General features: G+C 34.9%; 1 protein-coding gene across 5 annotated transcripts in view; it reads left to right on the top strand.

The window, feature by feature from the left end:
- Positions 1-20,452, top strand: part of DACH2 (dachshund family transcription factor 2) — a 470,115-nt gene that overhangs the window by 298,376 nt on the left and 151,287 nt on the right. The gene's annotated exons all lie outside the window — the stretch shown is intronic.

The following is a 20,452-nucleotide window of genomic DNA, read 5'->3' as shown; positions in this document are numbered from 1 at the left end:
CTGCTAAGATGGTTGATTGGCTCCATAAGCCAGAGGCCTTTCTCTTTAGCAAACAGTTGTCCAGCCACACTCTTAGCCCTGTTTCCAGAGCACGCTATCTTGATAGGCTGAGAATTTTCCAACTCTTCAAGTTCTGGTTCCTTTTTGCTTAATAATCCCCCCTTCAGTTTACTTCTTTCCTCTCTCATTTTTCTACAAGCAGCAAGGAGAAACTAGACTGCACTTTCAACACTTTGCTAAGTAATTTCAGCTAAATACCCAAGTTTATCACTTACACGTTCTACTTTCCATCCAACATAACACAATTCAGACAAGTTCCTTGCTACTTTACAGCATGGATTACCTTTCCTCCTGTTTCCAATAACATCTTCCTCATTTCCATCTGGGATCTCACCAGAAGTACCTTTAACATTCATACCTCTAGCAAGATTCTGTCCATGATAATATATGCATTCTCTAAGATGATAAAAACTTTCTTGTAGCTCTCTTCTTTTCTTTATGAGCTCTCACCAGATTGCCTCTAACATCCACATTTCTATCAACAGTCCCTTCAAGGCAACCTAAGCTTTTTCTGTCATGCACTTCAAAATTCTTCCAGCCTCTACTCATTACCCAATTCCAAAGCCACTTTCACATTTTTAGAAATTTGTTACAGCAGCTCCCCGATTCCTGGTACCAAAATCTGTGTTAATTTGCTATGACTGCCATAACAAATTACTACAGACTGGGTGGGCTAAATAACAGAAATTTATTGTCTCACAGTTCTGGAAGCTAGAAGTCCAAAATCAAGGTGTCAGCAGGGTTGGTTCCTTCTGAGGGTTATGAAGGAAGGATCTGTTCTAAACATCTCTCCTTGGTTTGTAGATGGCCATCTTCTCTCTATGTCTCTTTGCATTGTCTTCCCTCTATGTGTATTTCTGTGTCCAAACTTCCCCTTTTTATAAGGATACTAATCACATTGGATTAGTACCTCAGAATGTGACTGTATTTGGAGAGAGGGCTTATAAAGAATTTAAGTTAAAATGAGACTGTTAGGGTAGGTCTTCATTCCATCTGATTGGTGTCCTTATAAGAACAGGAAATTTTGACACACAAAGACACTAGGGATGTGCGCACCCAGTGGAAAGACCATTTGAGGACACAGCAAGAAGGTGACCTCTGCAAGTCAAGCATAGAGGCTTCAGAAGAAACAAAACCTTCTGACACTTTGATTTTGGACTTCTAGCCTCCAGAATTGTGAGAAAAGGAAGTTCTGTTGTTTGAGCCAACCAGTCTGTGGTATTCAGTTATGGCAGCCCTGGGGACCTAATGCACCCACACTCAACTACCTCTATTATTAATATCTTATGTTAGTATGGTACATTTGTTGCAATTAATGAACCAATAGTGATACATTATTATTAACTAAAATACATACTTTATTCAAATCTCCTAGGCTTTTACTTAATATTCTTTTTCTGTTCCAAGATCCTATCCAGGAGAGCACATTACATTAGTTACCATGTTTCCTTAGGCCTCTCTTTGCTGTGACAGTTTCTCAGACTTTGTTTTTGATAACCTTGACCGTTTTGAGGAGTATTGGTCAGGTATTTTGTAGAATACCCCTCAACTGGAATTTGTTGGGTGTTTGTCTTATGAATTGACTAAGTTTATGGGTTTTCAAAGAAAGACGCAGAGGTAAAATGCCATTCTCATTCTGTCATACCACTGTTAATGTTAGCCTTGATCATCTGGCTGAGGTATAGTGTTTGTCAGGTTTCTCCACTGTAAAGTCACTCTTTTTCCTCCCTTTTTTATACTGTATTTTCTGGAAGGAAATAACTATACACAGTCATATTTAAGGAGTGGGGAGTGTTACGCCACAACTTTGAGGAAAAAGTAGCTACATAAATTATTTCGACTTTGCCTGCATGGGGAACTTGTCTATTCTCCTCTATTTAATTATTTATGCACTCATTTATATCAGTATAGGGTCATGGATATTTATTTTATGATTTGGGTCATAATCTAAAACTGCTTGATTTATTTTATTACTCAAATATTTCCAGGTTTGGCCATGGGAAACTTTTATTCCCTCCTATGTCCTTTCAACATAGCCCCACAATTGTAGTTTTTGTTTGTTGTTTATTTTTTTTAGCACTTCCTTACTTTTTGGAGCTGCAACATGCTCCAGGATCATCACGTATGTTTTCTGCCCCAGTCCTAGATGCAGCCATTTCTTCAAGAGCTCTAGTTCCTCTTATTGGAGAATGGCATTTCAAAACCAAGATCTGGATGTTAGGCCCTAGCATACTTTTTAAATTCCTAGTTTACTTAGTATTTTTTTCTTTTAAATCAAGAATAGATGCTTAATTTTGACAAATGCTCTTTCTACAGCTTTTGCAATGATCGTATATTTTTGTGTTTTTAATCTGTTGATATGGTGTTTTATATTAATTGATTGTGGAAAATTCATCCAACTTTACATTTCCAGAACAAACTCCAGTTGGTCATGATGTATTGCCCTTTTTATATATTGCTGGAATTGATATGCTAATTTTTTGAATTTTTGCACCTAAAGATTCCCCACCCCCCAACATTCCTGTCTCTTGGTTCTTCAAATACTAATCTAGGTCCTGCTGTGAAGGGATTTGAAGATATAATTAAGGTTGCTAATCAGCTGACCTTAAAATAGGGAGATTATCCCGGATTATTTTGGTGGGCCCAGTGCAAACACATGAGTCCTTAATGGCCTATGAAGAAGGCCGAAATGTTAGTCAGAGGGATGTAGAGAAAGAAAAAGTCAAAAGAGATGACTCAGAAGGGGAAGTCAGAGATATTCCAAGCATAAGGAGCTGAAGCTCTGTTGCTGGTTTTGAGATGTAGGGAGCCATAGGTGGGGACTAAAGAGAAGACTTTGGGAGCTAAGGATGATCACTGGCTGACAGTCAGACAAAAGAATGGAGAACTCAGTCCTATAGTTGCAAACACTTAATTCAAATAATAACCTAACTGATCTCGGAAGCTGATTTTTCCCCAGAGCCTCAAGTAAGGAATATAGCCCTTCTGACATCTTTATTCTAGCCCACTGTCTTATGTCAGACTTCTGACCTACAGAAACTCTGAGGTAACACATTTGTGTTGTTTTAAACTACTAAGTCTGTTTGAATTTGTTACAGCAGCAATATAAAGCTGATGTACTTTCGTTTTAGTCATTTCCACTTTCTGCAAGCAGTTATTGCGTATTATTAGTAGTATATCGAAGGTCACGAAATAATTAGAAGAGTGCTGCTGTATTTCTTTTTAAATCATGAATGAGTTGAAACAATGCCATACTTTACTAAAGTAAAACTTATATATTGCAAAACCTGGAACTTGGTCTGAACTTCTCTTCTGACAGATAAGGTAACTGAGGCCTAAAGAAATTCAGACTCAATCAAAGACAACCAGAGAATGGAACAGCAAGGTTTACAATATAAGCTCTTTCTCTCTGCACTTTGTTAAGGGCAAAAAAATACTGCAATTTGAGGCAATATGTTCTTCAAGTGTTCATAAAAGGATGTAGGATGAAGTTGTTGGGAATAACTTTATGGATGGGACTGAAGGAGTCACTAAATGATGGGTAAAATTTCTATAGTTCAACAAAAACGTAGTTTAGATACAGGAATGAGCCTAGTAGATTAAAGGAAGTGTAAGAACTGAGCTTGGGCAGTGGGTTAAGAATTGTAGAGGTAAGATGGGAAGAAATAGTGAAGAACATTGAAAATTAGTCAGAGGAGTTTGTACTTTATACTGAACGCTGTAAGGATTTCTGATAATAAATCCATTGATTATACGTATTTGATTACCTTGACAATTAGGTAGTAATATGAGGACTGACAAAAACAACCTTTATGGAGACATTTCATGCGAATTGTCTTTGAAATTGATTTTAATTTAAACCCTTTAAATGGAATTTTCACGGACACTGGAACTCTCATCTATGTTACACATGACCTCAGTGATTCGACTGCCTTGTGCATGGCCACTAAGTCGTTTCCCTGCTTCTCAGTAAAGAGCTGAGAACTTTTGTAGAAACTCTTCCTCAGGAGCTGATGAAAAATGTTGCCCTCTCAAACCAGTTCTGTTTATCAGTCAGTTATTCGGTGGTCTGCTGGGACTCACTGATTGTACAAACCAAATTTTTTATGTCTTTTAAAACCACAAATGTATATGACGAACTGGTTTTTGCCAGCCTTTTAATTTTATTTTTAACATGTTTTCTTTGAAAGATGTCAGCTTAAGCCCTTGAAGCAATTAAGGAAGAAGAAAGTAGGCCATGAGGGAAGGAAGGGTAGGTAGTTTTGACCTGTTTTCCAAAATAACTAATAGGAGATGTAGAGTATGTATATGTATGTTTAATAAATTGGTGACAGTAATACTATCTAATAAAATCTTTATTTGCTCACCCCTGTACAAACCTTATGCCAAGGAAGTTAGATTGAGCAGAATAAACATTTATTTGAGAGATCATTTCTCTTCTGAAACTTTGTGACTGAGACAAACAAGAATGCTAGATCACATTGTGATTTTTTTCTATGGAGGTGAGGAAACTAAACTGACATAAAAAACCCATACTAATTTTTGATTTGTGGTTAACTCCCATTTCCCATCATGGTAATCTTAAATGTTTCAATGGCCAGGTTCATCCATAACAGCTGCAGAATTACAGATATAATCCTTTGTGGTTCATTCTTACCTCTGGTTTTTCCTGTCGAACTAAGATGCATCAGAAGCACTGTCTTTTTGTGTGGGAAGATTAGAAGTTGAGAGAATTTGCTTGTTAGGTATTTGTGATAACAGACCTTAGTTTCTATGGTAAAAGTAAAATATTATTACCTGCAATGTGTTGGAGCTGGAAGATAAACTTGGAAATCATTTAATTCAACCCTCATATTTCAGATCAAGCTGCCAAGTCACATACATGGAATTGTGACTTGTCCGAGTTTACAGAGAGAATCAGTGGCAAAGCTGGGAATAACATTCATGTGTTTTGACTGTCAGACAAATGCATTTTCTTCTACGGCATTCCAACTATTAATACTCCTGGGAAAATATTAGTAGTTTACAGGTCCCAATTCTCTGATAAATGATCATTTTTGCCTCATAGGAAAAGGCCAGTCCAATTTTCCCAGTGCATGTTATTTCCTAGACACCTCTCAAAAGTTCTTTGACTCTTTCTGGCCTTTTTGGAAACAATTTACTATTAAATGATCCATAGGCACCTAGAAGAGTGAATATACCATTTAAATAGTCCACCTTATTCCTGGGAAATCTCTTTTCTCTCTGAAGGAAGACTAGAAGGAAGCTAAGAAACTATTTATTGAGAGCCTGCTATATTACCAGGTTCTGTTCTAGCAGTTTCAGAGCTTGCATTACTTCAGCTAATTTTAAAAGACAGGTATTATTTTACTCGTTGTTCTAGGACTTGAACTAGTTTTTTTTAAATTTCACAATATTTACCATCAGGAAATTCATCTTTTAAAGTGATCTAAACTTGTTTTTCAATATTGTTTTCCTAGCTAAACATCTAGGTTTACATATAGGGAATTGAATGTGTGTTAACGTAAGTAGAATATATTTTGTTATACAAAAGATTTCCAATTTGCAAGCACTTTAAGTTTTAATGCAGATATTTTGTGCTCATTTATCAGCTACATTATAAGCTTTGTCCTTTCAGTAGTTTTCTGTTTTAAATACTCTATAATTTATTTGTAGTAAAAAAGTCTGTGGCCCTTAGATGGAAGGCCTTCAGGATCTTTTCCACTTCTCACCTCTTGTCAGTGCTGGTATTCCTCAAACTCACACCTTTCTCCTTCTTCTCCATCTGTGGATCTCTTATTTCTATTCTGTGCCGGCTCCTGTTTCTGTTCCCTTCTGTTTCAGTGTATACATATACATATATATATATGTATATGTATATGTATATACCCTTCATTTTATACTATTCCTCTTTAAATCATTATCCTGTTACCATCCACTACAAAACTTAATATTAAATACTTTACTTAAGAATGAAATATCATCTTGTTTGGTAGAATCCATGGGTGGTGACTTCCCAGTGGAGCATGCTATAAGCTGCTCAGTGGGTAATTTCCTGGATTTGGGAAGATGAAACAAATTATCTCCAGTTTTTAGTTTTGCCTACTTTGGAAGAACATAATAATTAAAAAAAATGGTTTAATTACTGAGTTATCTGGATTCTAGTGTTCACTGAGAATAAGATTCTATCGTTGATGTCTTCTTGCCAGATGGTGTGATCCCTTGATACTTCTTATAAAATATAATATATAAGCATATGTATCAATAATTCAGGACCCATTGCGTGAATGAGTCACATGGTCTGTTCTAGCAGATGGGGCAGGTCCTTCTATTTTCATACTTAAAACCTAATTCATAGAACATTATTTACCCTATTTATACATAATTCTCATGTACTTCATAAAGGAAAAGTGCAGAATATACTTTTTGGTATAAATTAGTGTTGTCTTCTGACAAACTTATTACTGTGCACATATACAAATATTAAAAGAGTTAACTATATTATGCACTTCAATATTTTACTCAAAGACAAGCTACAGTATGGTAATATAGTTTTCTTAAAGAAATATATTTATGTTTTCAAGAAACTCGATCTCTTGAAGAAAAAAATGATTATTGTTTTTTTCCAGGCTCCTTGACCACATGACTATATGATTTAGATGGATAGGTGAATATTCATCATTATCGAACTATAATTATGTGAAGGTTCATTCAGTTAGTTCGAACCTGATAGTGTTCGGGGAATCTTGAACTCTACCTCTAAAAAACAACCTTGTTAATGGGAAACTGAATTTATTTGTAATGTACTCAGACTTTTGAAGAATGATTCTTAAAATGATATTCGATAAAAATAGAAAAAAGACGAAAAATATGATATAGGGACCGTTAAGAAAAGTCTTGAGAAAACCACTTATCTTGGATATAATACTTTAATGTTTACAAAAGTATTTGTCATATCTCTTATCTCACTGACACCTCACAACAGCTCTGCAGAGAAGATATTATCCCCATTTTAACAGGTAAGGAAATTGAAGCTCAGAGTTTAACGTTATTCTCTTGATTCTGTGTTCAGGGTCCTTTCTACTACTTTCACATTGAATTTTTCAGTTGGATGGCATTTTAATTCTTTTGGATTTGACAATGGATAGCAGGCTACTGCTATTTATGTCAGAGCAGAGGGCTTAGAAAGGGTTGTGGAAACACACTGTGGTTAAAGGAAAATTCGACAAATTCTGCTGCCCAGAAAATGTTGAGGGGAATACAGCTAAGTCAGCATTGCTCATTAACCAAAGTGGGTTAATTCTTACCTTCATTTAAGGTGAACTGCACCTAGGAGAGCAATCTCAGAAAGCAATTTAGTATGCCCAAATCTAAAAAAAGAAAAAAATTTGCAAGATTACATTTATGTTGTTGTTACAAGTTCTCACCTAACATTTGGCATGGAATAACAAGGTTTCTTTAGTGTTTCTGTTCCTTACAATTCTGTTTTTTTTCCATGCAAAGCCTTTGTGAGAGGAACACAATGAGTAGGTCCATAAAATGTTAGAACACCTTGAAAGCTTCTAAAGCACTGTGTCAGGGCCTGGTGTCACCCTCTCCTATTAGTCCTTTCTGAAAAAGACCTTAAGGCGAATGAGAATAGGACAGTCTCTTTTCATCAGGAGAAAAACATGTTCTGTTTCTATCAGAGTGTAGATTTGAGTTTTTGAAGTAATTCAACCGCATTTTTGGTTTCTTTTCTCCTTTGAAGCAATAATTCATGTATTTTTTAAACAAAATTGGCAAATGCAAGCCTTTTGTGAGGAAGGCTATCCTCTCATCATCTTATTTAATTCTCACAACAGCACTGTGAATGGATATTGTTGCTGCTATTTACGTATGAGGAAACTGGAGTTCTGACAGGTAAAGTGACTTGGCTAAAGTAAGGTGTTAGATCTGAAATTTGAAACCAGATGTATTTGTCTCTAGATCATCATGGTCTGGTGGTGGAAACTTCACTTCATATTTCAAACACTAATAATAATTATAATCTGTTATATTTATTGACTTCCCAGTGTATGCAGATGTTTTATTTTCATAATCCATCTTAATCTTCACAGCAACCTCACAAGTTGAAAAGTATCATTTTCTTTATCTTATAAATGAGAACACTTAGAATTTATACAAGATCATATATCCAGGGAGTTACTAAAGTAATATTTGGGTTTTGTTTGTTTGTTTATTTGGTTTTTTGGGTGAGGAAGATTGGCCCTGAACTAACATCTGTTGCCAATCTTCTTGGCTTTTTTTCTCTCCAAAGCCCCAGGACATAGTTGTGTATCCTAGTTGTAAGTCATTCTAGTTCCTCTATGTGGGATGCAGCCACAGCGTGGCTTACTGAGTGGTGTGTAGGTCCGAGCCCAGGATCCGGACCGGCAAACCCCGGATGGCCAAAGTGGAGCATACAAACTTAACCACTAAGCCACAGGGCCAGCCCCTTAAGTAGTATTTGAATGCAAATTTCTCTACCTCCAGAGCCTATAATCTTTTCTCTATACCACATTGACTTTACAGAGGGACAGCAGCCATTTAACTGCCTAAAATTTTAGCAGAAGTTTGTTTTCTACAAACATTGGTAATAGTTTACTTTCTTCAAATATTGGTAATATTTGTATCAACCCTCATCTGGTACATTTTAAGCACACATAAAGTAGCCAAATATTAGAAAAACTTCCTTTTCTACCATCAAAAATATCTCAAATACCCGTATTATGAAAAATTTGATTTCTCAACACAGAATAAGAATTTTTTCAAATTTAGAAAAAAATCCACTTTTGAGCACTGCATCCTGAAGTAGCCTGGTGTATTAGCTTATAATGAAAACCTTTGTTTTGAATTCTGGTTCCACCATCATTTGGCTTTATGAATAGGCCAAGATTTTCACTTCTCTTTGTTTCACTTTCCTTATCTGCAAAATGAGACCGTAACTTTCAATTCCTTTAGAAATATTGGAAGAATGAATTGAGATAATGTATATTAAAGAAATTATCATATTGCCAGACAGTTTATGAGCTCAATGAATATTATTTTGGTGGTTCAGTGCAAAATATACTACTGTATTTTGTTAATCATAACTAAAATTTAAAAATGCAAGAAAGTTATATTTTATAAAAACTTTTTTACATTTTCTTCTGGTTTTTTCTATGATATCTACTATCATAGAGATATAAAATGTGTCTTATCCATAGTATAATATGTATATACTTATTGAAATGATCTAAGCCTAGCTTGGGCTACTTTGTAGAAATTTTCTGAAGATTAAATGATATTATATGTGTGAATGTTTTATGTAAACAGTGAATCTATGTATAGATGTAAACTATTCATAATATTGATCCTTTAAATAGACAAATAGGTAGGTAGATGACAATGGGCAAAGTTAAAAGGCAATATTTTGAGTTTCAGATTTTTCAAAAGTAGTATCTTTTTGCACCTTACATTAGATTTCTTATAACTGACCTGTTTTATCTAATCTCAATTATACTCCAGTTATTTGGAAATATATGCATTTTAAAATTGGAAGTTTTGGCAATTTTAGGAAGGAATAAGAATTCATATTTGCTCATTTATATGAATTACATGCAATTTTTCACTAAAGTTGGCTTCCTGCCGTATTTTGACTTTACTTATGAACGTCTATTTGCTCATTTTGTAATGTATACAGAATTGTCTTTCATGATGACTTAGATTCAGTTCTAGCTTTTTAAATCTCATACTTTCTGTCACGTATTTTCTTCCATATAGTCCAGCTATTCATATTGATTTCTAACTTTCTATGAAAATGCACTCGATAGTCTGAAATGAGTTTCTTCAACTGGGTTTTTTTGTCAATGCTGGGAAGGACACTTGATCCTCAAATATGAACAGGATCATAAAAATGTTTTTTAAAAGAAGAAGATGAAATATTCAAATGCCAGTTTGAAAAGGTTTTTTAGGAACCCTACCACATAAAGGCATGAAATAATTCTATGTAAAAATTTCCTTTGAAAAAGCCATGCCAGTTGTAATTGAATATGTACGGTTTAGACTTAGGCAACTGACCTATGTAATATTTTATCTTCTGTACATTTAACCAAGTATTTTTGAAAACCAGAAAAACATCCCCAAGCAAATATTTTGTGTGAATTTCTTTTTACTGAATCAGCAGGGACAAGGGAAGATATGGGAGAAATGGTTTTAAAATAGTGTCATAAATATCTCTAAAATACATCAACCTATCTACCTCAAGGTTATCTACCAATAAGAAAGACACTATTTTGAAAATCATACTATGCTCTATATGGCACTAACATTGAACTCTTGTTATGTTCAAACATGTTAAAAAATTGCAACAAAGAAAAGAAAAATTTCTTTTTCTTTTCTTTTTTTGGGTGAGGAAGATTGTCGCTGAGCTAACATCTGTGCCAATCTTCCTCTATTTTATGTGGGATGCTGCCACAGTGTGGCTTGATGAGCAGTGTGTAGGTCCACCCCTGGGGATTCAAACCTGCAAACCCTGAGCTGCTGAAGTGGAGCGTGTAAACTTAACCACCACTCCACGGGGCCAGCCCCTTGAAATTTCTTTAAGCCGTGGATCCCGATTGACATTGTTATTACATAAACCATGGCCCCTAGGATTTGAGGTGCTGTATAATATCCACCTATCATCTTTTCTCCGCTCAAGCTGCACAAGTGAATTACTGAATGAACAGGAAGATGTCAGTTGTGCTTGGGCTGATAATATAGTACTTTGCCTTATTGTGCCATGAAATGTTGCATTAAAATCATTCTGATAGTTTAATTACATTTAAAAATGAAAATGCTTAGAGTTCTGCTAATGGGCATCCATTAAATACTTACAATAGTAACTACTTATAAACAAAGAAATCACAATGCAGTTGGAAGGTAAATGTGAGGAGAAATAGTGTTCTATTTGTAAGTCTCTAGCTGCTGAAATATGAAATATTCCAATTAAATGTTGGTCAAAAAGATTCCAAAACATGCTTTTATTAGTCATAGTTTTCAAAACAATTTGAATATTGAGGAATATTTCCTAAACTAAATAAACTAAAATGAACTTAGTTTTTGATATGTGTAGTTACTTAGAGCTTTCTAACGACTAGTTTTTTATTGAGAAAAATTGCAACAAACTAACATACGTTTCTTTTTATTCACTGACTGCTTTACATAGGTTGTGAAGTTTAAGTCTGATTGATAGGGGAAACACAGCCATGAGTGTTTGAAGGGTGACTTTTCAAACTTATTCTATTGCAAATATCCATAGAATTAATTTAAGTGGTTTGATTTTACTTTTTTTAGGCCCTCAGTGATTGAAATGTTTCATTTCCCCTTCCCCCTCCTCCATACTTTGGCAGTAAAGATAATATGAATCCACTCAACTGTTAGCTAGTCCTTTATGGTCATAACTTTTAAAATGGAATAGCTAGTTTCCTTTAAAGTTGTACATAGAGAAAGGACATGAAACGGGTTGGTATCTTTTCTTTAATCAGGATACTGCTGAGACCGTCAGTTGTGCTTGGTTCCCTGTCACTTTCAGTTTCATGACTGGAGTTGGCCTCTTGAAACATGGAGAATAATTCTTCCTTCTCCATGGGCAACATGGACAGCAGCTTTCCTTAGCTTCCTCACTGTCATTCTCATGAGAAAGGCATCAGAGAAGATAAGCACTAAATGTTAATGGTATGCTTTCTGTATTTTACATGTTTCCCCTTACTAGAGCTTTTTACCTTGAAGGATGGAAAAAAAAACCCTCAATGTTCCCTTGACATATTGGTCTGTTTTCCCTTTGAAATTGGAACGCCAAATGTATTGCAAATTCTCTGAGTCTCAAAAGTATTTTAATCTGAGCCTTCTCTCCTCAGGACGTTTAAATTTTGATTTGTTCCAGAGGGCAGTTACAAAGTTCTTTTACTCTTTTCTCCACTGTGCCTTCTGTTTGTGATTGAGACCGACTGTGAAAGGGCTAGGGTAGAGGACTGAGGAATGGGAGCAGTGCAGGAGGGGAAGAAATGGCACTGAATAATCTTTTGACAAGCGAAGAAAATAAAAGAAAGGAGAGAAAGAGGATATCCTAATCTACCCTGTGTTTTTCAAAGACAAGTAGATTTGAGGGGATCTCCAGTTCTGGGTAGCTGTCAGTTTTCAGTACAGAGAGTCCTTAATCTTTTTGATTGACATCCACCTTTTTAGACTAGTATGGCATAAGAACTATGGGTCTGTCTCTTAATAAAGTTGAAATGTTTAAGATCTGTTAAGAAAAGGCTGTTATACATGATGTTTCCTTTGACTTCTTTTTTCTTCTAAAATCATTTGTTAATCTATTAATTTGGAAACTCGAGCTTCTCTTCAGAATCACTGATCTTTGTGATGATCATTTTCTTAAAAAAATCTACCGTGTAAAGTCTTTTGATAGATGATGGGAAGCTGTCACCTAGAAAGCTCTTGTTCTATTTTTTTCAAAGCATTACGAGATGTAGATACTTACAAACAGCTTGCACCTGCTAAGAGAAGTGACACACTGAGACAATTATTGGGATAATTCAAGAAATAAAACACAATACCCTAAACTTTCGCAGTGATAATCTGTAAGCATTTGACAAAAGTTAATTTGGGGATGCATGAATTATCTAGACAACTGCTTGATAAATAGTGTAAATCTTTCCCCACATCTCAAATAATGACTCATATTGTACATATAAGCTTATCTAAATTATTGGTGTAGTTTTGAGAATCACTTAATTCATGGGGCTAAATAAAATAACATTTTTTTTTTGCTCTAGCATTTTAATAATTGAAAAGCAGCATGGAAAGAATAGAAATTTGGAGTTAGATAAAGCTTGGTTTAAAGCTTCGCCTTATTACTTATTCACTATGTGATCTTGCCCAAGCTAATCAGTCTCTCCCGCTCTCACTTTCCTCATCTGTATAATTGGCATAATAGTCCTTGCATTTTCATAGAGTTATTTTGAAGATTAAATGAGATAATATCTATAACATTCTTAAACGGTGCTTGACGTATAGTAGTAGATGTTCAATAATAGTCCTTTTTTTTTCTCTTACACTGGCTCTGTCTGATGCTGAGCTACAAAGCAGCAATCAAACTGCTCTCTTTCATGGAAAATGTACGTTAAAAATAATGTAGCTTAAAACTAAGAAGGCCCTTTGCTATTTAGAAATTTATAGTGACTTCAATTATGATTTTCTTTGAAGAGCATTTTATAGGAAAATTTTGGTTTTTGAGTTCCCTTTTACATTTTTTGAAAATCTACCATGGATCTCTTATGACAGTGGTACTTACAGATGAAGAAAACCTGTTTACAACTGCAATCGCAATACCAGCTAACAAAGTAGGAACTTTGCTAAATGCCAAAGTAATACAGAGCTATGAATGCCTCACGAAGAAAGCCAATTCATTTCAGTCATGATATCACCTAAAAGTGAAGTATTATATAAAAGCTAAACAATGCCAAATGGATTTGGCTGAGATCAAAAGCCAAACCTATTTCTTTTCTTTCATCTTCAGTGTTCCATTTCCTAGGAGTATGACCTTAGTCAAACATCTATTAAAGTTAGCTTTTGATCTCAACCCCCTTTTGGGGTAAAAAAATGTCAATCTTTAAATTTTTCTTCTAGAGACAATCACTCTATTGTGTTTTAATGTTCCAGTAGTGTGTGAGTAAATAGGATTCTCTGATATATGTGATAGAAGACTGGTTAAATGAGACAATCATTTTTGTGTCAGAGACAAGAATCAAAAGGAAGCATTCTTCAGAAGCTATTAACTGGAAAAACATCCCCCCAGGTCAGTGGAAACATGTTAACTGGTCAGTCTGCTGCCTTTTTAGGTCCTTTGATGAAAATGCCTTGTAATTTGATAACAGGTAGCTGCTCATTTGTAATGTAATTTTCTCCTCACCAGTCAGACCTACTCCATGATTAATCAGGGGCAAAGACTTTTTTCTCCGTAGATATTTTCCAAAAATAAGAAATTTGTTTAAAATATATCTTAAAACCACTAGGAAAAATATAAAAATTGTCTTAAAAATCACCATTTTTCATTCTTACTTTCATCTCTTAAGCAAAATATAGGGAAATTTTCATGATATATTAAAGACACAAGAGACATGACAACACATGATGAGTAGTTGAATTAAAAAGAAAAAAATGGTGTTTGATGTCAGCGTATGTGAGTATATGTGAGTACCGTTTACCCATATGTATGACTACATTCTGAGTATTGAAGATCTTCATATCACTTTTTCTAAACCTCTGTTCCATAGAATGGTAAATGCATTAGACACACATTTATCAAGTATTGTCTACCCACAAGACAATATTTTAGATCCTGCTAAGAGTACAAAACTGAGTAAGACATAGTGCTCTACAGCAGCCTTCGCAGGCTTTATTTTAAGTTGGAAAATGAGGTCTACTTTTAACATAATCATAATAAAAGGCAGAAAGTCATAAACATGTTCATATAAATATGTCTATGTAAAGTACTATGGGAAAGTTCAAAGAAGAGAATTATTTCCAGTTGTGGGAATTAAAGAAAGCTTTCCAGAGCTGATGGCATTTAAGTTGTGCTTTAAAGATTGGTTAGGCTGCAGTTGGCAAGACAGGGATAAAAGTATTCCAGGCAAAAGAGACAATCTAATCTGCAGAATGTGAAGATGAGCTAGTACTGAGTTTGTATGGGTAACAGAGTGTTCAGTCTGGTTAGAGTAGTGGGGATATGATGGAAACGAGTAGGAGCTCTGCCTATAAAGATGAGTGGAGGCAGATTATGGGAAGTTGGAAATACCAGAGTAAGAGTTCCAAATTTTATTCTATAGGCAATGATGAACCACTAAACATTTTGGTGAAGGTGAGGAATGTGAAAATACTGCTGTTTATAAAAATATTGCTGATAAAAGTGTATAGGATAAACTGGAGGGAGAAAGAATTAGAGACAGGGAGAACTCTTAGGAAGTTCTTCAAGTAGTCTAGCTGAGAAGGAATGTAGACCTATTAAACAGTGGTTGTGAAATTCTTAGTTCATTTTACAGAGTCAAGATATCACTTTTAGGCTCAGAATCTATGAGTTTGAAGTAATACTATCTAAAATCGGCTTTGGAAAATTAATGTTGTGTTTGAAATTGCTGGTACCAGGAATTCACACTAAAAAGTAAATTGCACTTTATCTATACGATCTGACTATTTCATGTGGAACTTTCTAAAGTTCCTAGGCTGCCAATTCAATTGCAACAAGCCGAAGAAAACATTTTTTCAAATGTATCAATCTTACCTGAGACACATGCCAAGTGTTAAATAAAATAGAACATATAACTAAACTAAGATCCCTGTTCCTTAATAAAAAAGTAGAGTAATAAGTGATTAAGAGGGAATTTAATTGACAGAGTTGAGGGGGCTTCATTACTAGGATCACCAACAGGAGGAATGATAGTATAGATCACCTTGAAATTATACCTTTGACTTGGGAAAGCACATCATTCATGCTAATCTGACTGTACAAACTGCTACAGTCTTTATGAAACACAGCCTTCCAACAATATCAAAGACCCAGAAGGATAACAAAGGAAAAGGAACACATCGATTGAAATGAAAGAGAATAAACAGAACATAGTTTGGTGAACTGCAATCTGGGATGATGTTTCTGTTCTCATTTTATTGGTTCTGGACGTACTATCTTATTTACAGGAACAACAGCCATGGAAATTCACAAAGCCACAAAAGATAAAGCCCCTTGTCTCATCATCAAGATGGTGTAGTGTTCCTAACATTGTGCTGAGCCATCCCATCCTCATCTATCTCCCAGCTGTGTGTGTTTGTTTATCTCTAGCTATAGCATTTGTGAGGTCAGACATATTATTACCAAAATATTTGGAATTCTCACTGAAAAAAGGTTAGGAAAGAGATAAATTTCTTTATGGCTTCTGTTTGATTTGATCCATTTGAGTTAGTGTGCCCCTTTAGCAACTTCGAGCTATTGGTTGCAAGTAGAAAAATTGTTTGTATCTCCTTCTGAATTTATTGTTAATAGGACTGTGACAGAATTCAGGAAATCAGAAAGAATGTGCCATATTATAAATCATCCATAAGCCCTCAGCTCCATGCAGAATTCTTTTTATTGTGTGTTCATGCTTGCGTGTGTGTGTATCTCTTCTCTATCAATGATCTGCTCTAATTATTTGATTTAGAATTGTTTTCTATTACCCAAGCACTAACTTGTGTATATCATATAATGATACTTTTGAGCAGAATGGATAGGAGTCAGAATTCTCTTTTGCACCTATCTATTCTACTGGATAGAATATTAGATGTAATGAAATAGTTGATGCCTGTAGTTCAACCATATCACTTCATGTCTTAACTGAGGATAATATTCTCCACAGCAATTTTAAGGGAAAATCATGCCCATTAGATATTTTTTCGTGTTGGATGGCAATACCTCATAATTCCCTAAGGCCAGCTCATCCTGGGAATGATACTACTCTCAGAAAAAGAGGCAGCTCTATTTAAAGTAAAACTGCATATGATATAGAAAAATTTGGGGCTACGCCACTCTGACGGCCAGGTTTTTCCAGTCCAAGAAATTTAGACAGTGTAGTTTTAGTATGGAAAGAACAATATCAAAAACTTTTATTATACTTGATTATGAAAAATGCAATAGACTGGTGAGTTTAAAAGTGACGAAAGTCTTGAGTGATCACACTGCAATTTATGAGTAAAGTAATGTAAGCTTTAAGCAATAATCTTGCCAGACACCTTGTGTCCATTGAAGATCTAAGAATAACAGCCAAGTTCTCATGATATCTATTTACTCAACTTCTAATTCATATAACAAATGCTCATGTTCTTGTTGGTTATTTCAGGTGGCTTCAAGTAATTATACATTCTGATAACTAAGAGGGACATACTTATCAATGTTTCTATCTCAAAGCATGTAGCCACATATACATATAATTAAATATTATTATTATTATTATTAATATTATAGCAGGCATAATTTAGACTGTCTCCCTTATCTCTTGTTCTCTGGAAGTTTAGAATTAATCTCATAAAAGTTTTAGATTTAAAAGAATTAGCATTCATATTTGCTTAAATATTACACAAATGGAAGCCTCTGAGATGTGACTGTAAGTTTCTTTGTACATTTACCTGAATACACCTGTGGTTAACTTCGTGTGCTCCTTAAATTGAGAATAAAACAAATTCTGTTGCAAAATCGACACATAATTATGTTCAGTATAACATATTACTTTGCTTTCTAAAACAGATGCTTGACGTATACTGCTTCAGTAAGCATGAGCATAAGCTGATGATAAAGAATGGCACCATTAGACAATGAAAGAGTAAAACAAAGGCAGAACTATTGGCACATTCAGTGTTTGAGTGAAACGTCTCTGTTTTTGCCCACTTCTCATGTTTGTTATTATATCTTGGCAGGAAGGTCAAGCAGAACGTGATTGTGGAGAGAATGCAAAATAGACCCACTGCAAGAGAATCATGCACAATTACTAGTGTTGGGCAAGCAGTCCTTTTTCTTTCTCTTGGTGACATCCCTTCACAACATCCATTTGGTTATTCTGTAGTCATTCACTGGGTACTACCATGTACACACTACAGTGCCAGGCACCAAGAAATGCAAAAGTTAAGAATAATACACAGTTTCTTCCAGTAAGGAGCTTGCAGCCCAGGTAAAGGAGACACGATTAACATATAAAATTAATAAATGACAAGTTAATAAGTGATGATCTTAGAAGTAATGTATTTCATGTAGACTCATTGAAATTTAATGTTGGATTGCACCTAATTTTTTTAAAGACATTTTTAGAGCAGTTTTAGGTTTACCATAAAATTGAGAGGAAGGTACAGAGATTTCCCATATACCTCCTATCTCCACACATGCATAGCCTCCCCCCATTATCAATATCACTCAGCAGAATGGTACATTTGTTACCAAGGATGAAACTACACTGACACATCATTTTCACCTGACGTCCATCGTTTACCTTAGGGTTCATTCTTGATGCTGTACATTCTATGGGTTTGGACAAATGTATAATGACATATATCCATCATTATAATATGACACAGAGTATATTCACTGCCCTAACAATGGTGTGCTTTGTCTATTTGTCTCCCTCTCCACCCATCCCTAGCAACCACTATCTTTTTATTGTTTCCATAGCTTTGCCTTTTCCAGAATGTCATATAGTTGGAATCATACAGTATGTAGCCTTCTCATATTGGCTTCTTTAATTTAGTAATATGCATTTAAGGTGCCTCCGTGTCTTTTCATGATTTTCTAGCTCACTTCTTTTTAGCACTGAATGATTTTCCATTGTCTGGATGTACCACATTTTATTTATCCGTTCGCCTACTGAAAGGCATCTTGGTTGCTTCCTTGAGCTTCATTTTAAAGACAAGAAAATTGTGAGAAACAGTAAAGTGACACACATAGTCATATAACTAGCTTTAGATAAATCCAGTTTTAGTCATCAGCCATTCTGATTCCTCTTGCAGTATTCTTTACATCATAATTTGAGCCAGACAAGCACTATCCTTGCAATATTCTCAGGTCCTTCTTGATGTTATATATTACATCTTTGATTATCATAAATATGCATATTATCTTTAAACTGCAGATATTTTTGACCAATCAACATTTCTAGATGTTTTGCTGGATTTTTTGGTCTTCATTGAAGTAGTATATAAATATTTGAATGCAAAATATCATATGTTGAATAAAAACAACAAAGAATCATTATATTACCTCTCTGAGGCAACAGAGCACGGCCATGTTTAAGAACTACTATTCAGAAGAGTGGAGAATTGATTGCACAGTTGATTCTCCGGCACTTATATGCCATATCCAAGGGAAGACCAGCTACTTAAAAACAATGAGTATCAGTGATCTTCAGGAAGCCAATTACCTTTCTGGAAGGTGGTTCATTATTCATATTTAATATTCTCCTAGTGTCAGTCTGATACCTTTTAACAAACACAAAATACATTTGAATTTTAATTAGCTGCTACACAGAAGTTAGCATTACAGCTTAATTTTAGACCAAAATAGACTTTTAATTTTAAAAATCTTAAAACTTAAAAATTTTAAATGCATGATGCTAGTTTGTCATTTATTCTATTTGAAAAGAAAAATGGATAGGAAGTTTTCCTCCTAAATTTGCTTTCTAAACAAAATATATTTGATTTTATCTCATTTTGAAATCTATTGCTGGTTTTCTACGCAGGCGGAACTGGCTTTCCAAAAAGCAGCAGGAATTCAAGTCTTACAGCTTCAGTGAACAGAACAAACCATGTGGAGACAATGAAATTTCACAGAAATCACTGAGCACTTTTTTTTTTTTTCGAGGAAGATTAGCCCCAAGCTAACATCTGCTGCCAATCCTCCTCTTTTTGCTGAGGAAGACTGGCCCTGAGCTAACATCTGTCCCCATCTTCCTCTACTTTATATGTGGGACACCTACCACAGCATGGCTTGACAAGCGGCTCCATGTCCCCACCCAGGATCTGAACAGGCAAACCCTTGACTGCCGAAGCGGAAGGTGTGCGCTTAACCACTGCGCCACCGGGCTGGCCCCCAATGATCACTTTTTAATGTTAATATCCTCAGTGAGAAGCCTTAAAGTATATCTTCCTAAACGTCTTCTGATTTTCTGAAATGCATATTTCAAAAATACATTTAATGAATTGAATTTCCTTTCCAATGTGAATGCTATCTTAAGGCAAACTTGATTTTTGTCATATCTTTGAACTTAGCTAGGTTTTTCTCTCTTTCCCTCCTATTAGTACTGTTAAGGCTAGATTACTCTCACTTCTATCTGCTGCAGAGAAATACAAAATCATCCAAATATAGGCTTCACTTTGATGGATTACTGTTATTATTGATTTACAAACAAAAGTGAATTGACGTAATAGATCAGTATTTTTTTCAGCTCCCTTCTAAGAATGTGACTCTTTTCTGTTTCTATAAAGTTATAGTTCAGTTGCTGTATATTTTATTGTATATGTTTTTGTTGGCACCATTGTTACGCTCAAGAATATTTCGGAATATAAATTAATTTTAGTTAACATGTTTGAGCTCAAACTTAAATACTTTGAGCAACTATGGAATTAAAATGGCCACAAATTTGGCAGTATCCCAGAAGCTAATAATCTTTTCCTTCTTTTATATATTTGTTATAAGTTTTTGATTATAGGAGATCACTGACTTGTCCAAATGTTTTCTTTTGTTGTGATAAAATGTACATAACATAAAATTTACCATTTTAACCACTTTTGGTATACAGTTCACTGGTCTTAAGTACATTCGCATTGTTGTGCGACCATC

The sequence above is a fragment of the Equus quagga genome, chromosome 10 (assembly GCF_021613505.1).
Source record: "Equus quagga isolate Etosha38 chromosome 10, UCLA_HA_Equagga_1.0, whole genome shotgun sequence".
Classification (NCBI taxonomy): Eukaryota; Metazoa; Chordata; class Mammalia; order Perissodactyla; family Equidae; genus Equus; species Equus quagga.
The sequence above is the reverse complement of the archived record's forward strand: the minus strand, read 5'-3'. Positions and strand labels throughout refer to the sequence as shown.